At 46.9% G+C, this 14,290-nt stretch overlaps 26 non-coding genes and 21 pseudogenes across 26 annotated transcripts; all 47 read left to right on the plus strand.

The window, feature by feature from the left end:
* The first annotated feature begins 27 nt into the window (after window positions 1-27).
* LOC138477792 (5S ribosomal RNA) lies at window positions 28-146 on the plus strand. Its single transcript, XR_011271718.1, has one exon. It is a non-coding gene; the product is annotated as a 5S ribosomal RNA (ribosomal RNA).
* A 106-nt stretch (window positions 147-252) lies between these two features.
* Window positions 253-361, plus strand: LOC138474218 (5S ribosomal RNA; annotated as a pseudogene).
* A 106-nt stretch (window positions 362-467) lies between these two features.
* Window positions 468-586, plus strand: LOC138477793 (5S ribosomal RNA). The gene has a single exon (XR_011271719.1). It is a non-coding gene; the product is annotated as a 5S ribosomal RNA (ribosomal RNA).
* A 106-nt stretch (window positions 587-692) lies between these two features.
* Window positions 693-801, plus strand: LOC138474220 (5S ribosomal RNA; annotated as a pseudogene).
* A 453-nt stretch (window positions 802-1,254) lies between these two features.
* Window positions 1,255-1,373, plus strand: LOC138480165 (5S ribosomal RNA). Its single transcript, XR_011273873.1, has one exon. It is a non-coding gene; the product is annotated as a 5S ribosomal RNA (ribosomal RNA).
* A 106-nt stretch (window positions 1,374-1,479) lies between these two features.
* On the plus strand, window positions 1,480-1,598 carry LOC138479910 (5S ribosomal RNA). The gene has a single exon (XR_011273641.1). It is a non-coding gene; the product is annotated as a 5S ribosomal RNA (ribosomal RNA).
* A 106-nt stretch (window positions 1,599-1,704) lies between these two features.
* LOC138474038 (5S ribosomal RNA) lies at window positions 1,705-1,823 on the plus strand (annotated as a pseudogene).
* A 453-nt stretch (window positions 1,824-2,276) lies between these two features.
* LOC138479517 (5S ribosomal RNA) lies at window positions 2,277-2,395 on the plus strand. The gene has a single exon (XR_011273285.1). It is a non-coding gene; the product is annotated as a 5S ribosomal RNA (ribosomal RNA).
* A 106-nt stretch (window positions 2,396-2,501) lies between these two features.
* On the plus strand, window positions 2,502-2,620 carry LOC138479523 (5S ribosomal RNA). The gene has a single exon (XR_011273290.1). It is a non-coding gene; the product is annotated as a 5S ribosomal RNA (ribosomal RNA).
* A 106-nt stretch (window positions 2,621-2,726) lies between these two features.
* Window positions 2,727-2,835, plus strand: LOC138474221 (5S ribosomal RNA; annotated as a pseudogene).
* Window positions 2,836-2,941: 106 nt separating this feature from the next.
* On the plus strand, window positions 2,942-3,060 carry LOC138478882 (5S ribosomal RNA). Its single transcript, XR_011272707.1, has one exon. It is a non-coding gene; the product is annotated as a 5S ribosomal RNA (ribosomal RNA).
* A 106-nt stretch (window positions 3,061-3,166) lies between these two features.
* On the plus strand, window positions 3,167-3,285 carry LOC138475007 (5S ribosomal RNA). Its single transcript, XR_011269210.1, has one exon. It is a non-coding gene; the product is annotated as a 5S ribosomal RNA (ribosomal RNA).
* A 106-nt stretch (window positions 3,286-3,391) lies between these two features.
* LOC138474375 (5S ribosomal RNA) lies at window positions 3,392-3,500 on the plus strand (annotated as a pseudogene).
* A 107-nt stretch (window positions 3,501-3,607) lies between these two features.
* Window positions 3,608-3,726, plus strand: LOC138474339 (5S ribosomal RNA; annotated as a pseudogene).
* A 453-nt stretch (window positions 3,727-4,179) lies between these two features.
* On the plus strand, window positions 4,180-4,288 carry LOC138474367 (5S ribosomal RNA; annotated as a pseudogene).
* A 106-nt stretch (window positions 4,289-4,394) lies between these two features.
* Window positions 4,395-4,503, plus strand: LOC138474653 (5S ribosomal RNA; annotated as a pseudogene).
* Window positions 4,504-4,956: 453 nt separating this feature from the next.
* LOC138477039 (5S ribosomal RNA) lies at window positions 4,957-5,075 on the plus strand. The gene has a single exon (XR_011271036.1). It is a non-coding gene; the product is annotated as a 5S ribosomal RNA (ribosomal RNA).
* Window positions 5,076-5,181: 106 nt separating this feature from the next.
* Window positions 5,182-5,300, plus strand: LOC138479221 (5S ribosomal RNA). The gene has a single exon (XR_011273016.1). It is a non-coding gene; the product is annotated as a 5S ribosomal RNA (ribosomal RNA).
* Window positions 5,301-5,406: 106 nt separating this feature from the next.
* On the plus strand, window positions 5,407-5,525 carry LOC138480246 (5S ribosomal RNA). The gene has a single exon (XR_011273946.1). It is a non-coding gene; the product is annotated as a 5S ribosomal RNA (ribosomal RNA).
* A 106-nt stretch (window positions 5,526-5,631) lies between these two features.
* On the plus strand, window positions 5,632-5,740 carry LOC138474431 (5S ribosomal RNA; annotated as a pseudogene).
* A 106-nt stretch (window positions 5,741-5,846) lies between these two features.
* LOC138474222 (5S ribosomal RNA) lies at window positions 5,847-5,955 on the plus strand (annotated as a pseudogene).
* A 463-nt stretch (window positions 5,956-6,418) lies between these two features.
* Window positions 6,419-6,537, plus strand: LOC138479234 (5S ribosomal RNA). Its single transcript, XR_011273027.1, has one exon. It is a non-coding gene; the product is annotated as a 5S ribosomal RNA (ribosomal RNA).
* Window positions 6,538-6,643: 106 nt separating this feature from the next.
* Window positions 6,644-6,762, plus strand: LOC138480375 (5S ribosomal RNA). The gene has a single exon (XR_011274056.1). It is a non-coding gene; the product is annotated as a 5S ribosomal RNA (ribosomal RNA).
* A 106-nt stretch (window positions 6,763-6,868) lies between these two features.
* Window positions 6,869-6,977, plus strand: LOC138474432 (5S ribosomal RNA; annotated as a pseudogene).
* A 106-nt stretch (window positions 6,978-7,083) lies between these two features.
* Window positions 7,084-7,192, plus strand: LOC138474223 (5S ribosomal RNA; annotated as a pseudogene).
* Window positions 7,193-7,655: 463 nt separating this feature from the next.
* LOC138477052 (5S ribosomal RNA) lies at window positions 7,656-7,774 on the plus strand. The gene has a single exon (XR_011271047.1). It is a non-coding gene; the product is annotated as a 5S ribosomal RNA (ribosomal RNA).
* A 106-nt stretch (window positions 7,775-7,880) lies between these two features.
* On the plus strand, window positions 7,881-7,999 carry LOC138480377 (5S ribosomal RNA). The gene has a single exon (XR_011274058.1). It is a non-coding gene; the product is annotated as a 5S ribosomal RNA (ribosomal RNA).
* Window positions 8,000-8,105: 106 nt separating this feature from the next.
* LOC138474433 (5S ribosomal RNA) lies at window positions 8,106-8,214 on the plus strand (annotated as a pseudogene).
* A 106-nt stretch (window positions 8,215-8,320) lies between these two features.
* On the plus strand, window positions 8,321-8,429 carry LOC138474224 (5S ribosomal RNA; annotated as a pseudogene).
* A 453-nt stretch (window positions 8,430-8,882) lies between these two features.
* On the plus strand, window positions 8,883-9,001 carry LOC138477064 (5S ribosomal RNA). Its single transcript, XR_011271058.1, has one exon. It is a non-coding gene; the product is annotated as a 5S ribosomal RNA (ribosomal RNA).
* A 106-nt stretch (window positions 9,002-9,107) lies between these two features.
* Window positions 9,108-9,226, plus strand: LOC138477077 (5S ribosomal RNA). The gene has a single exon (XR_011271070.1). It is a non-coding gene; the product is annotated as a 5S ribosomal RNA (ribosomal RNA).
* A 106-nt stretch (window positions 9,227-9,332) lies between these two features.
* LOC138474434 (5S ribosomal RNA) lies at window positions 9,333-9,441 on the plus strand (annotated as a pseudogene).
* A 106-nt stretch (window positions 9,442-9,547) lies between these two features.
* On the plus strand, window positions 9,548-9,656 carry LOC138474214 (5S ribosomal RNA; annotated as a pseudogene).
* A 471-nt stretch (window positions 9,657-10,127) lies between these two features.
* On the plus strand, window positions 10,128-10,246 carry LOC138476233 (5S ribosomal RNA). The gene has a single exon (XR_011270303.1). It is a non-coding gene; the product is annotated as a 5S ribosomal RNA (ribosomal RNA).
* A 106-nt stretch (window positions 10,247-10,352) lies between these two features.
* LOC138479223 (5S ribosomal RNA) lies at window positions 10,353-10,471 on the plus strand. Its single transcript, XR_011273017.1, has one exon. It is a non-coding gene; the product is annotated as a 5S ribosomal RNA (ribosomal RNA).
* Window positions 10,472-10,577: 106 nt separating this feature from the next.
* Window positions 10,578-10,696, plus strand: LOC138480249 (5S ribosomal RNA). Its single transcript, XR_011273948.1, has one exon. It is a non-coding gene; the product is annotated as a 5S ribosomal RNA (ribosomal RNA).
* Window positions 10,697-10,802: 106 nt separating this feature from the next.
* LOC138474435 (5S ribosomal RNA) lies at window positions 10,803-10,911 on the plus strand (annotated as a pseudogene).
* A 106-nt stretch (window positions 10,912-11,017) lies between these two features.
* On the plus strand, window positions 11,018-11,126 carry LOC138474225 (5S ribosomal RNA; annotated as a pseudogene).
* A 463-nt stretch (window positions 11,127-11,589) lies between these two features.
* On the plus strand, window positions 11,590-11,708 carry LOC138478771 (5S ribosomal RNA). Its single transcript, XR_011272607.1, has one exon. It is a non-coding gene; the product is annotated as a 5S ribosomal RNA (ribosomal RNA).
* Window positions 11,709-11,814: 106 nt separating this feature from the next.
* On the plus strand, window positions 11,815-11,933 carry LOC138480223 (5S ribosomal RNA). Its single transcript, XR_011273926.1, has one exon. It is a non-coding gene; the product is annotated as a 5S ribosomal RNA (ribosomal RNA).
* Window positions 11,934-12,039: 106 nt separating this feature from the next.
* LOC138477089 (5S ribosomal RNA) lies at window positions 12,040-12,158 on the plus strand. The gene has a single exon (XR_011271081.1). It is a non-coding gene; the product is annotated as a 5S ribosomal RNA (ribosomal RNA).
* A 464-nt stretch (window positions 12,159-12,622) lies between these two features.
* On the plus strand, window positions 12,623-12,731 carry LOC138474407 (5S ribosomal RNA; annotated as a pseudogene).
* A 106-nt stretch (window positions 12,732-12,837) lies between these two features.
* On the plus strand, window positions 12,838-12,956 carry LOC138480153 (5S ribosomal RNA). The gene has a single exon (XR_011273862.1). It is a non-coding gene; the product is annotated as a 5S ribosomal RNA (ribosomal RNA).
* Window positions 12,957-13,062: 106 nt separating this feature from the next.
* On the plus strand, window positions 13,063-13,171 carry LOC138474732 (5S ribosomal RNA; annotated as a pseudogene).
* A 106-nt stretch (window positions 13,172-13,277) lies between these two features.
* LOC138474437 (5S ribosomal RNA) lies at window positions 13,278-13,386 on the plus strand (annotated as a pseudogene).
* Window positions 13,387-13,852: 466 nt separating this feature from the next.
* LOC138479235 (5S ribosomal RNA) lies at window positions 13,853-13,971 on the plus strand. Its single transcript, XR_011273028.1, has one exon. It is a non-coding gene; the product is annotated as a 5S ribosomal RNA (ribosomal RNA).
* Window positions 13,972-14,077: 106 nt separating this feature from the next.
* On the plus strand, window positions 14,078-14,196 carry LOC138480378 (5S ribosomal RNA). Its single transcript, XR_011274059.1, has one exon. It is a non-coding gene; the product is annotated as a 5S ribosomal RNA (ribosomal RNA).
* Window positions 14,197-14,290: the final 94 nt, after the last annotated feature.

The raw sequence follows: 14,290 nt of genomic DNA on the forward strand, positions 1-14,290 counted from the left end.
AAAAGTACAAAACTCACTAGGCCCAGAGCCTACGGCCACACCACACTGAATGCGCCCGATCTCGTCTGATCTCGGAAGCTAAGCAGTGTCGGGCCTAGTTAGTACCTCGATGGGAGACCGCCTGGGAATACCAGGTGCTGTAGGCTTTTTTGTGCTCCAAGTTCAGGAAGTGAGCCATTTCTCAATTGCCTTTCAAAACTGCAAGGTCTAGCCGACTAGATGCTTAAAAGTACAAAACGCACTAGGCCCAGAGCCTACGGCCACACCACACTGAATGCGCCTGATCTCGGAAGCTAAGCAGTGTCGGGCCTAGTTAGTACCTGGATGGGAGACCGCCTGGGAATACCAGGTGCTGTAGGCTTTTTTGTGCTCCAAGTTCAGGAAGTGAGCCATTTCTCAATTGCCTTTCAAAACTGCAAGGTGTAGCCGACTAGATGCTTAAAAGTACAAAACTCACTAGGCCCAGAGCCTACGGCCACACCACACTGAATGCGCCCGATCTCGTCTGATCTCGGAAGCTAAGCAGTGTCGGGCCTAGTTAGTACCTCGATGGGAGACCGCCTGGGAATACCAGGTGCTGTAGGCTTTTTTGTGCTCCAAGTTCAGGAAGTGAGCCATTTCTCAATTGCCTTTCAAAACTGCAAGGTCTAGCCGACTAGATGCTTAAAAGTACAAAACGCACTAGGCCCAGAGCCTACGGCCACACCACACTGAATGCGCCTGATCTCGGAAGCTAAGCAGTGTCGGGCCTAGTTAGTACCTGGATGGGAGACCGCCTGGGAATACCAGGTGCTGTAGGCTATTTTGTGCTCCATGATTAGTAATTGCGCAACTTCTCCATTACTTTTCAAATTTGGTATGTTTCCAAAATAATTGTATCCCGTTTTATAGCGGAAATGTTGGACAACATTATGAGGGCTGGAGCTACCTATTTACATATAATTAGCATACAGGTAGTGTGTTCATGGGTAATAAATCGACTTTCACATGTAATGCAGTACAGAGAATATTGAGTCCTTCAAGAGGCTTGAAAGAAAGCCATTATTGTGTTGATTGTTCTCTCCACCTCCCTGCAACAGAAACAGGATGGATGGATTAAAGTTATCCTACCAGACATAGGAGTCCTGAATGGGCCCACCAGTCTTATATATCTCGCCTGATCGAGCGATGAGCGTGGTATCATGTTGCAAGTGGCTGCATGGCTTAGCTTACTAAATGCAAATGCATAAGAGTAATATTCTTAGCATTTCTAGAGCCTACGGCCACACCACACTGAATGTGCCTGATCTCGTCTGATCTCGGAAGGTAAACAGTGTCGGGCCTAGTTAGTACCTGGATGGGAGACCGCCTGGGAATACCAGGTGCTGTAGGCTTTTTTGTGCTCCAAGTTCAGGAAGTGAGCCATTTCTCAATTGCCTTTCAAAACTGCAAGGTCTAGCCGACTAGATGCTTAAAAGTACAAAACTCACTAGGTCCAGAGCCTACGGCCACACCACACTTAATGCGCCCGATCTCGTCTGATCTCGGAAGCTAAGCAGTGTCAGGCCTAGTTAGTACCTGGGTGGGAGACCGCCTGGGAATACCAGGTGCTGTAGGCTTTTTTGTGCTCCAAGTTCAGGAAGTGAGCCATTTCTCAATTGCCTTTCAAAACTGCAAGGTCTAGCCGACTAGATGCTTAAAAGTACAAAACTCACTAGGTCCAGAGCCTATGGCCACACCACACTGAATGTGCCAGATCTCTTCTGATCTCGGAAGCTAAGCAATGTCGGGCCTAGTAAGTACCTGGATGGGAGACCGCCTGGGAATACCAGGTGCTTTAGGCTATTTTGTGCTCCATGATTAGTAATTGCGCAACTTCTCAATTACTTTTCAAATTTGGTATGTTTCCAAAATAATTGTATCCCGTTTTATAGCGGAAATGTTGGACAACATTATGAGGGCTGGAGCTACCTATTTACATATAATTAGCAAAAAGGTAGTGTGTTCATGGGTAATAAATCGACTTTCACATGTAATGCAGTACAGAGAATATTGAGTCCTTCAAGAGGCTTGAAAGAAAGCCATTATTGTGTTGATTGTTCTCTCCACCTCCCTGCAACAGAAACAGGATGGATGGATTAAAGTTATCCTACCAGACATAGGAGTCCTGAATGGGCCCACCAGTCTTATATATCTCGCCTGATCGAGCGATGAGCGTGGTATCATGTTGCAAGTGGCTGCATGGCTTAGCTTACTAAATGCAAATGCATAAGAGTAATATTCTTAGCATTTCTAGAGCCTACGGCCACACCACACTGAATGCGCCCGATCTCGTCTGATCTTGGAAGCTAAGCAGTGTTGGGCCTAGTTAGTACCTGGATGGGAGACTGCCTGGGAATACCAGGTGCTGTAGGCTTTTTTGTACTCCAAGTTCAGGAAGTGAGCCATTTCTCAATTGCCTTTCAAAACTGCAAGGTCTAGCCGACTAGATGCTTAAAAGTACAAAACTCACTAGGCCCAGAGCCTACGGCCACACCACACTGAATGCGCCCGATCTCGTCTGATCTCAGAAGCTAAGCAGTGTCGGGCCTAGTTAGTACCTCGATGGGAGACCGCCTGGGAATACCAGGTGCTGTAGGCTTTTTTGTGCTCCAAGTTCAGGAAGTGAGCCATTTCTCAATTGCCTTTCAAAACTGCAAGGTCTAGCTGACTAGATGCTTAAAAGTACAAAACGCACTAGGCCCAGAGCCTACGGCCACACCACACTGAATGCGCCTGATCTCGGAAGCTAAGCAGTGTCGGGCCTAGTTAGTACCTGGATGGGAGACCGCCTGGGAATACCAGGTGCTGTAGGCTTTTTTGTGCTCCAAGTTCAGGAAGTGAGCCATTTCTCAATTGCCTTTCAAAACTGCAAGGTGTAGCCGACTAGATGCTTGAAAGTACAAAACTCACTAGGCCCAGAGCCTACGGCCACACCACACTGAATGCGCCCGATCTCGTCTGATCTCGGAAGCTAAGCAGTGTCAGGCCTAGTTAGTACCTGGATGGGAGACCGCCTGGGAATACCAGGTGCTGTAGGCTTTTTTGTGCTCCAAGTTCAGGAAGTGAGCCATTTCTCAATTGCCTTTCAAAACTGCAAGGTCTACCCGACTAGATGCTTAAAAGTACAAAACTCACTAGGCCCAGAGCCTACGGCCACACCACACTGAATGCGCCCGATCTCATCTGATCTCGGAAGCTAAGCAGTGTCGGGCCTAGTTAGTACCTGGATGGGAGACCGCCTGGGAATACCAGGTGCTGTAGGCTTTTTTGTGCTCCAAGTTCAGGAAGTGAGCCATTTCTCAATTGCCTTTCAAAACTGCAAGGTCTAGCCGACTAGATGCTTAAAAGTACAAAACTCACTAGGCCCAGAGCCTACGGCCACACCACACTGAAAGCGTCTGATCTCGGAAGCTAAGCAGTGTCGGGCCTAGTTAGTACCTGGATGGGAGACCGCCTGGGAATACCAGGTGCTGTAGGCTTTTTTTGTGCTCCAAGTTCAGGAAGTGAGCCATTTCTCAATTGCCTTTCAAAACTGCAAGGTCTAGCCAACTAGATGCTTAAAAGTACAAAACTCACTAGGCCCAGAGCCTGCGGCCACACCACACTGAATGCGCTCGATCTCGTCTGATCTCGGAAGCTAAGCAGTGGTGGGCCTAGTTAGTACCTGGTTGGGAGACAGCCTGGGAATACCAGGTGCTCTAGGCTATTTTGTGCTCCATGATTAGTAATTGCGCAACTTCTCAATTACTTTTCAAATTTGGTATGTTTCCAAAATAATTGTATCCCGTTTTATAGCGGAAATGTTGGACAACATTATGAGGGCTGGAGCTACCTATTTACATATAATTAGCATACAGGTAGTGTGTTCATGGGTAATAAATCTACTTTCACGTGTAATGCAGTACAGAGAATATTGAGTCATTCAAGAGGCTTGAAAGAAAGCCATTATTGTGTTGATTGTTCTCTCCACCTCCCTGCAACAGAAACAGGATGGATGGATTAAAGTTATCCTACCAGACATAGGAGTCCTGAATGGGCCCACCAGTCTTATATATCTCGCCTGATCGAGCGATGAGCGTGGTGTCATGTTGCAAGTGGCAGCATGGCTTAGCTTACTAAATGCAAATGCATAAGAGTAATATTCTTAGCATTTCTAGAGCCTACGGCCACACCACACTGAATGCGCCTGATCTCGGAAGCTAAGCAGTGTTGGGCCTAGTTAGTACCTGGATGGGAGACTGCCTGGGAATACCAGGTGCTGTAGGCTTTTTTGTGCTCCAAGTTCAGGAAGTGAGCCATTTCTCAATTGCCTTTCAAAACTGCAAGGTCTAGCCGACTAGATGCTTAAAAGTACAAAACTCACTAGGCCCAGAACCTACAGCCACACCACACTGAATGCGCCTGATCTCGGAAGCTAAGCGGTGTCGGGCCTAGTTAGTACCTGGATGGGAGACCGCCTGGGAATACCAGGTGCTGTAGGCTATTTTGTGCTCCATGATTAGTAATTGCACAACTTCTCAATTACTTTTCAAATTTGGTATGTTTCCAAAATAATTTTATCCCGTTTTATAGCGGAAATGTTGGACAACATTATGAGGGCTGGAGCTACCTATTTACATATAATTAGCATACAGGTAGTGTGTTCATGGGTAATAAATCGACTTTCACATGTAATGCAGTACAGAGAATATTGAGTCCTTCAAGAGGCATGAAAGAAAGCCGTTATTGTGTTGATTGTTCTCTCCACCTCCCTGCAACAGAAACAGGATGGATGGATTAAAGTTATCCTACCAGACATAGGAGTCCTGAATGGGCCCACCAGTCTTATATATCGAGCCTGATCGAGCGATGAGCGTGGTATCATGTTGCAAGTGGCTGCATGGCTTAGCTTACTAAATGCAAATGCATAAGAGTAATATTCTTAGCATTTCTAGAGCCTACGGCCACACCACACTGAATGCGCCCGATCTCGTCTGATCTCGGAAGCTAAGCAGTGTCGGGCCTAGTTAGTACCTGGATGGGAGACCGCCTGGGAATACCAGGTGCTGTAGGCTTTTTTGTGCTCCAAGTTCAGGAAGTGAGCCATTTCTCAATTGCCTTTCAAAACTGCAAGGTCTAGCCGACTAGATGCTTAAAAGTACAAAACTCACTAGGCCCAGAGCCTACGGCCACACCACACTGAATGCGCCCGATCTCGTCTGATCTCGGAAGCTAAGCAGTGTCGGGCCTAGTTAGTACCTGGATGGGAGACCGCCTGGGAATACCATGTGCTGTAGGCTTTTTTGTGCTCCAAGTTCAGGAAGTGAGCCATTTCTCAATTGCCTTTCAAAACTGCAAGGTCTAGCCGACTAGATGCTTAAAAGTACAAAACTCACTAGGACCAGAGCCTACGGCCACACCACACTGAATGCGCCCGATCTCGTCTGATCTCGGAAGCTAAGCAGTGTCGGGCCTAGTTAGTACCTGGATGGGAGACAGCCTGGGAATAACAGGTGCTGTAGGCTTTTTTGTGCTCCAAGTTCAGGAAGTGAGCCATTTCTCAATTGCCTTTCAAAACTGCAAGGTCTAGCCGACTAGATGCTTAAAAGTACAAAACTCACTAGGACCAGAGCCTACGGCCACACCACACTGAATGCGTCTGATCTCGGAAGCTAAGCAGTGTCGGGCCTAGTTAGTACCTGGATGGGAGACCGCCTGGGAATACCAGGTGCTGTAGGCTTTTTTGTGCTCCAAGTTCAGGAAGTGAGCCATTTCTCAATTGCCTTTCAAAACTGCAAGGTCTAGCCGACTAGATGCTTAAAAGTACAAAACTCACTAGGCCCAGAGCCTACGGCCACACCACACTGAATGCGCCTGATCTCGGAAGCTAAGCAGTGTCGGGCCTAGTTAGTACCTGGATGGGAGACCGCCTGGGAATACCAGGTGCTGTAGGCTATTTTGTGCTCCATGATTAGTAATTGCACAACTTCTCAATTACTTTTCAAATTTGGTATGTTTCCAAAATAATTTTATCCCGTTTTATAGCGGAAATGTTGGACAACATTATGAGGGCTGGAGCTACCTATTTACATATAATTAGCATACAGGTAGTGTGTTCATGGGTAATAAATCGACTTTCACATGTAATGCAGTACAGAGAATATTGAGTCCTTCAAGAGGCATGAAAGAAAGCCGTTATTGTGTTGATTGTTCTCTCCACCTCCCTGCAACAGAAACAGGATGGATGGATTAAAGTTATCCTACCAGACATAGGAGTCCTGAATGGGCCCACCAGTCTTATATATCTCGCCTGATCGAGCCTGATCGAGCGATGAGCGTGGTATCATGTTGCAAGTGGCTGCATGGCTTAGCTTACTAAATGCAAATGCATAAGAGTAATATTCTTAGCATTTCTAGAGCCTACGGCCACACCACACTGAATGCGCCTGATCTCGTCTGATCTCGGAAGGTAAGCAGTGTCGGGCCTAGTTAGTACCTGGATGGGAGACCGCCTGGGAATACCAGGTGCTGTAGGCTTTTTTGTGCTCCAAGTTCAGGAAGTGAGCCATTTCTCAATTGCCTTTCAAAACTGCAAGGTCTAGCCGACTAGATGCTTAAAAGTACAAAACTCACTAGGCCCAGAGCCTATGGCCACACCACACTGAATGCGCCCGATCTCGTCTGATCTCGGAAGCTAAGCAGTGTCGGGCCTAGTTAGTACCTGGATGGGAGACAGCCTGGGAATAACAGGTGCTGTAGGCTTTTTTGTGCTCCAAGTTCAGGAAGTGAGCCATTTCTCAATTGCCTTTCAAAACTGCAAGGTCTAGCCGACTAGATGCTTAAAAGTACAAAACTCACTAGGACCAGAGCCTACGGCCACACCACACTGAATGCGTCTGATCTCGGAAGCTAAGCAGTGTCGGGCCTAGTTAGTACCTGGATGGGAGACCGCCTGGGAATACCAGGTGCTGTAGGCTTTTTTGTGCTCCAAGTTCAGGAAGTGAGCCATTTCTCAATTGCCTTTCAAAACTGCAAGGTCTAGCCGACTAGATGCTTAAAAGTACAAAACTCACTAGGCCCAGAGCCTACGGCCACACCACACTGAATGCGCCTGATCTCGGAAGCTAAGCAGTGTCGGGCCTAGTTAGTACCTGGATGGGAGACCGCCTGGGAATACCAGGTGCTGTAGGCTATTTTGTGCTCCATGATTAGTAATTGCACAACTTCTCAATTACTTTTCAAATTTGGTATGTTTCCAAAATAATTTTATCCCGTTTTATAGCGGAAATGTTGGACAACATTATGAGGGCTGGAGCTACCTATTTACATATAATTAGCATACAGGTAGTGTGTTCATGGGTAATAAATCGACTTTCACATGTAATGCAGTACAGAGAATATTGAGTCCTTCAAGAGGCATGAAAGAAAGCCGTTATTGTGTTGATTGTTCTCTCCACCTCCCTGCAACAGAAACAGGATGGATGGATTAAAGTTATCCTACCAGACATAGGAGTCCTGAATGGGCCCACCAGTCTTATATATCTCGCCTGATCGAGCCTGATCGAGCGATGAGCGTGGTATCATGTTGCAAGTGGCTGCATGGCTTAGCTTACTAAATGCAAATGCATAAGAGTAATATTCTTAGCATTTCTAGAGCCTACGGCCACACCACACTGAATGCGCCCGATCTCGTCTGATCTCGGAAGCTAAGCAGTGTCGGGCCTAGTTAGTACCTGGATGGGAGACCGCCTGGGAATACCAGGTGCTGTAGGCTTTTTTGTGCTCCAAGTTCAGGAAGTGAGCCATTTCTCAATTGCCTTTCAAAACTGCAAGGTCTAGCCGACTAGATGCTTAAAAGTACAAAACTCACTAGGCCCAGAGCCTATGGCCACACCACACTGAATGCGCCCGATCTCGTCTGATCTCGGAAGCTAAGCAGTGTCGGGCCTAGTTAGTACCTGGATGGGAGACAGCCTGGGAATAACAGGTGCTGTAGGCTTTTTTGTGCTCCAAGTTCAGGAAGTGAGCCATTTCTCAATTGCCTTTCAAAACTGCAAGGTCTAGCCGACTAGATGCTTAAAAGTACAAAACTCACTAGGACCAGAGCCTACGGCCACACCACACTGAATGCGTCTGATCTCGGAAGCTAAGCAGTGTCGGGCCTAGTTAGTACCTGGATGGGAGACCGCCTGGGAATACCAGGTGCTGTAGGCTTTTTTGTGCTCCAAGTTCAGGAAGTGAGCCATTTCTCAATTTCCTTTCAAAACTGCAAGGTCTAGCCGACTAGATGCTTAAAAGTACAAAACTGACTAGGCCCAGAGCCTACGGCCACACCACACTGAATGCGCCTGATCTCGGAAGCTAAGCAGTGTCGGGCCTAGTTAGTACCTGGATGGGAGACCGCCTGGGAATACCAGGTGCTGTAGGCTATTTTGTGCTCCATGATTAGTAATTGCACAACTTCTCAATTACTTTTCAAATTTGGTATGTTTCCAAAATAATTTTATCCCGTTTTATAGCGGAAATGTTGGACAACATTATGAGGGCTGGAGCTACCTATTTACATATAATTAGCATACAGGTAGTGTGTTCATGGGTAATAAATCGACTTTCACATGTAATGCAGTACAGAGAATATTGAGTCCTTCAAGAGGCATGAAAGAAAGCCGTTATTGTGTTGATTGTTCTCTCCACCTCCCTGCAACAGAAACAGGATGGATGGATTAAAGTTATCCTACCAGACATAGGAGTCCTGAATGGGCCCACCAGTCTTATATATCTCGCCTGATCGAGCGATGAGCGTGGTATCATGTTGCAAGTGGCTGCATGGCTTAGCTTACTAAATGCAAATGCATAAGAGTAATATTCTTAGCATTTCTAGAGCCTACGGCCACACCACACTGAATGCGCCCGATCTCGTCTGATCTCGGAAGCTAAGCAGTGTCGGGCCTAGTTAGTACCTGGATGGGAGACCGCCTGGGAATACCAGGTGCTGTAGGCTTTTTTGTGCTCCAAGTTCAGGAAGTGAGCCATTTCTCAATTGCCTTTCAAAACTGCAAGGTCTAGCCGACTAGATGCTTAAAAGTACAAAACTCACTAGGCCCAGAGCCTACGGCCACACCACACTGAATGCGCCCGATCTCGTCTGATCTCGGAAGCTAAGCAGTGTCGGGCCTAGTTAGTACCTGGATGGGAGACCGCCTGGGAATACCAGGTGCTGTAGGCTTTTTTGTGCTCCAAGTTCAGGAAGTGAGCCATTTCTCAATTGCCTTTCAAAACTGCAAGGTCTAGCCGACTAGATGCTTAAAAGTACAAAACTCACTAGGACCAGAGCCTACGGCCACACCACACTGAATGCGTCTGATCTCGGAAGCTAAGCAGTGTCGGGCCTAGTTAGTACCTGGATGGGAGACCGCCTGGGAATACCAGGTGCTGTAGGCTTTTTTGTGCTCCAAGTTCAGGAAGTGAGCCATTTCTCAATTGCCTTTCAAAACTGCAAGGTCTAGCCGACTAGATGCTTAAAAGTACAAAACTCACTAGGCCCAGAGCCTACGGCCACACCACACTGAATGCGCCTGATCTCGGAAGCTAAGCAGTGTCGGGCCTAGTTAGTACCTGGATGGGAGACCACCTGGGAATACCAGGTGCTGTAGGCTATTTTGTGCTCCATGATTAGTAATTGCACAACTTCTCAATTACTTTTCAAATTTGGTATGTTTCCAAAATAATTTTATCCCGTTTTATAGCGGAAATGTTGGACAACATTATGAGGGCTGGAGCTACCTATTTACATATAATTAGCATACAGGTAGTGTGTTCATGGGTAATAAATCGACTTTCACATGTAATGCAGTACAGAGAATATTGAGTCCTTCAAGAGGCATGAAAGAAAGCCGTTATTGTGTTGATTGTTCTCTCCACCTCCCTGCAACAGAAACAGGATGGATGGATTAAAGTTATCCTACCAGACATAGGAGTCCTGAATGGGCCCACCAGTCTTATATATCTCGCCTGATCGAGCGATCGAGCCTGATCGAGCGATGAGCGTGGTATCATGTTGCAAGTGGCTGCATGGCTTAGCTTACTAAATGCAAATGCATAAGAGTAATATTCTTAGCATTTCTAGAGCCTACGGCCACACCACACTGAATGCGCCCGATCTCGTCTGATCTCGGAAGCTAAGCAGTGTCGGGCCTAGTTAGTACCTGGATGGGAGACCTCCTGGGAATACCAGGTGCTGTAGGCTTTTTTGTGCTCCAAGTTCAGGAAGTGAGCCATTTCTCAATTGCCTTTCAAAACTGCAAGGTCTAGCCGACTAGATGCTTAAAAGTACAAAACTCACTAGGCCCAGAGCCTACGGCCACACCACACTGAATGCGCCCGATCTCGTCTGATCTCGGAAGCTAAGCAGTGTCGGGCCTAGTTAGTACCTGGATGGGAGACCGCCTGGGAATACCATGTGCTGTAGGCTTTTTTGTGCTCCAAGTTCAGGAAGTGAGCCATTTCTCAATTGCCTTTCAAAACTGAAAGGTCTAGCCGACTAGATGCTTAAAAGTACAAAACTCACTAGGACCAGAGCCTACGGCCACACCACACTGAATGCGCCCGATCTCGTCTGATCTCGGAAGCTAAGCAGTGTCGGGCCTAGTTAGTACCTGGATGGGAGACAGCCTGGGAATAACAGGTGCTGTAGGCTTTTTTGTGCTCCAAGTTCAGGAAGTGAGCCATTTCTCAATTGCCTTTCAAAACTGCAAGGTCTAGCCGACTAGATGCTTAAAAGTACAAAACTCACTAGGACCAGAGCCTACGGCCACACCACACTGAATGCGTCTGATCTCGGAAGCTAAGCAGTGTCGGGCCTAGTTAGTACCTGGATGGGAGACCGCCTGGGAATACCAGGTGCTGTAGGCTTTTTTGTGCTCCAAGTTCAGGAAGTGAGCCATTTCTCAATTGCCTTTCAAAACTGCAAGGTCTAGCCGACTAGATGCTTAAAAGTACAAAACTCACTAGGCCCAGAGCCTACGGCCACACCACACTGAATGCGCCTGATCTCGGAAGCTAAGCAGTGTCGGGCCTAGTTAGTACCTGGATGGGAGACCGCCTGGGAATACCAGGTGCTGTAGGCTATTTTGTGCTCCATGATTAGTAATTGCACAACTTCTCAATTACTTTTCAAATTTGGTATGTTTCCAAAATAATTTTATCCCGTTTTATAGCGGAAATGTTGGACAACATTATGAGGGCTGGAGCTACCTATTTACATATAATTAGCATACAGGTAGTGTGTTCATGGGTAATAAATCGACTTTCACATGTAATGCAGTACAGAGAATATTGAGTCCTTCAAGAGGCATGAAAGAAAGCCGTTATTGTGTTGATTGTTCTCTCCACCTCCCTGCAACAGAAACAGGATGGATGGATTAAAGTTATCCTACCAGACATAGGAGTCCTGAATGGGCCCACCAGTCTTATATATCTCGCCTGATCGAGCCTGATCGAGCGATGAGCGTGGTATCATGTTGCAAGTGGCTGCATGGCTTAGCTTACTAAATGCAAATGCATAAGAGTAATATTCTTAGCATTTCTAGAGCTTACGGCCACACCACACTGAATGTGCCCGATCTCGTCTGATCTCGGAAGCTAAGCAGTGTCGGGCCTAGTTAGTACCTGGATGGGAGACCGCCTGGGAATACCAGGTGCTGTAGGCTTTTTTGTGCTCCAAGTTCAGGAAGTGAGCCATTTCTCAATTGCCTTTCAAAACTGCAAGGTCTAGCCGACTAGATGCTTAAAAGTACAAAACTCACTAGGCCCAGAGCCTACGGCCACACCACACTGAATGCGCCCGATCTCGTCTGATCTTGGAAGCTAAGCAGTGTCGGGCCTAGTTAGTACCTGGATGGGAGACCGCCTGGGAATACCAGTTGCTGTAGGCTTTTTTGTGCTCCAAGTTCAGGAAGTGAGCCATTTCTCAATTGCCTTTCAAAACTGCAAGGTCTAGCCGACTAGATGCTTAAAAGTACAAAACTCACTAGGCCCAGAGCCTACGGCCACACCACACTGAATGCGCCCGATCTCGTCTGATCTCGGAAGCTAAGCAGTGTCGGGCCTAGTTAGTACCTGGATGGGAGACCGCCTGGGAATACCAGGTGCTGTAGGCTATTTTGTGCTCCATGATTAGTAATTGCACAACTTCTCAATTACTTTTCAAATTTGGTATGTTTCCAAAATAATTTTATCCCGTTTTATAGCGGAAATGTTGGACAACATTATGAGGGCTGGAGCTACCTATTTACATATAATTAGCATACAGGTAGTGTGTTCATGGGTAATAAATCGACTTTCACATGTAATGCAGTACAGAGAATATTGAGTCCTTCAAGAGGCATGAAAGAAAGCCGTTATTGTGTTGATTGTTCTCTCCACCTCCCTGCAACAGAAACAGGATGGATGGATTAAAGTTATCCTACCAGACATAGGAGTCCTGAATGGGCCCACCAGTCTTATATATCTCGCCTGATCGAGCCCTGATCGAGCGATGAGCGTGGTATCATGTTGCAAGTGGCTGCATGGCTTAGCTTACTAAATGCAAATGCATAAGAGTAATATTCTTAGCATTACTAGAGCCTACGGCCACACCACACTGAATGCGCCTGATCTCGGAAGCTAAGCAGTGTCGGGCCTAGTTAGTACCTGGATGGGAGACTGCCTGGGAATACCAGGTGCTGTAGGCTTTTTTGTGCTCCAAGTTCAGGAAGTGAGCCATTTCTCAATTGCCTTTCAAAACTGCAAGGTCTAGCCGACTAGATGCTTAAAAGTACAAAACTCACTAGGCCCAGAGCCTACGGCCACACCACACTGAATGCGCCCGATCTCGTCTGATTTCGGAAGCTAAGCAGTGTCAGGCCTAGTTAGTACCTGGGTGGGAGACCGCCTGGGAATACCAGGTGCTGTAGGCTTTTTTGTGCTCCAAGTTCAGGAAGTGAGCCATTTCTCAATTGCCTTTCAAAACTGCAAGGTCTAGCCGACTAGATGCTTAAAAGTACAAAACTCACTAGGCCCAGAGCCTACGGCCACACCACACTGAATGCGTCTGATCTCGGAAGCTAAGCGGTGTCGGGTCTAGTTAGTACCTGGATGGGAGACCGCCTGGGAATACCAGGTGCTGTAGGCTTTTTTGTGCTCCAAGTTCAGGAAGTGAGCCATTTCTCAATTGCCTTTCAAAACTGCAAGGTCTAGCCGACTAGATGCTTAAAAGTACAAAACTCACTAGGCCCTGAGCCTACGGCCACACCACACTGAATGCGTCTGATCTCGGAAGCTAAGCAGTGTCGGGCCTAGTTAGTACCTGGATGGGAGACCGCCTGGGAATACCAGGTGCTGTAGGCTATTTTGTGCTCCATGATTAGTAATTGCACAACTTCTCAATTACTTTTCAAATTTGGTATGTTTCCAAAATAATTTTATCCCGTTTTATAGCGGAAATGTTGGACAACATTATGAGGGCTGGAGCTACCTATTTACATATAATTAGCATACAGGTAGTGTGTTCATGGGTAATAAATCGACTTTCACATGTAATGCAGTACAGAGAATATTGAGTCCTTCAAGAGGCATGAAAGAAAGCCGTTATTGTGTTGATTGTTCTCTCCACCTCCCTGCAACAGAAACAGGATGGATGGATTAAAGTTATCCTACCAGACATAGGAGTCCTGAATGGGCCCACCAGTCTTATATATCTCGCCTGATCGAGCCTGATGATCGAGCGATGAGCGTGGTATCATGTTGCAAGTGGCTGCATGGCTTAGCTTACTAAATGCAAATGCATAAGAGTAATATTCTTAGCATTTCTAGAGCCTACGGCCACACCACACTGAATGCGCCTGATCTCGTCTGATCTCGGAAGGTAAGCAGTGTCGGGCCTAGTTAGTACCTGGATGGGAGACCGCCTGGGAATACCAGGTGCTGTAGGCTTTTTTGTGCTCCAAGTTCAGGAAGTGAGCCATTTCTCAATTGCCTTTCAAAACTGCAAGGTCTAGCCGACTAGATGCTTAAAAGTACAAAACTCACTAGGCCCAGAGCCTATGGCCACACCACACTGAATGCGCCCGATCTCGTCTGATCTCGGAAGCTAAGCAGTGTCGGGCCTAGTTAGTACCTGGATGGGAGACAGCCTGGGAATAACAGGTGCTGTAGGCTTTTTTGTGCTCCAAGTTCAGGAAGTGAGCCATTTCTCAATTGCCTTTCAAAACTGCAAGGTCTAGCCGACTAGATGCTTAAAAGTACAAAACTC

Source organism: Ambystoma mexicanum, chromosome 8, assembly GCF_040938575.1.
Source record: "Ambystoma mexicanum isolate Mex_15411 chromosome 8, UKY_AmexF1_1, whole genome shotgun sequence".
In the NCBI taxonomy this organism is placed as follows: domain Eukaryota; kingdom Metazoa; phylum Chordata; class Amphibia; order Caudata; family Ambystomatidae; genus Ambystoma; species Ambystoma mexicanum.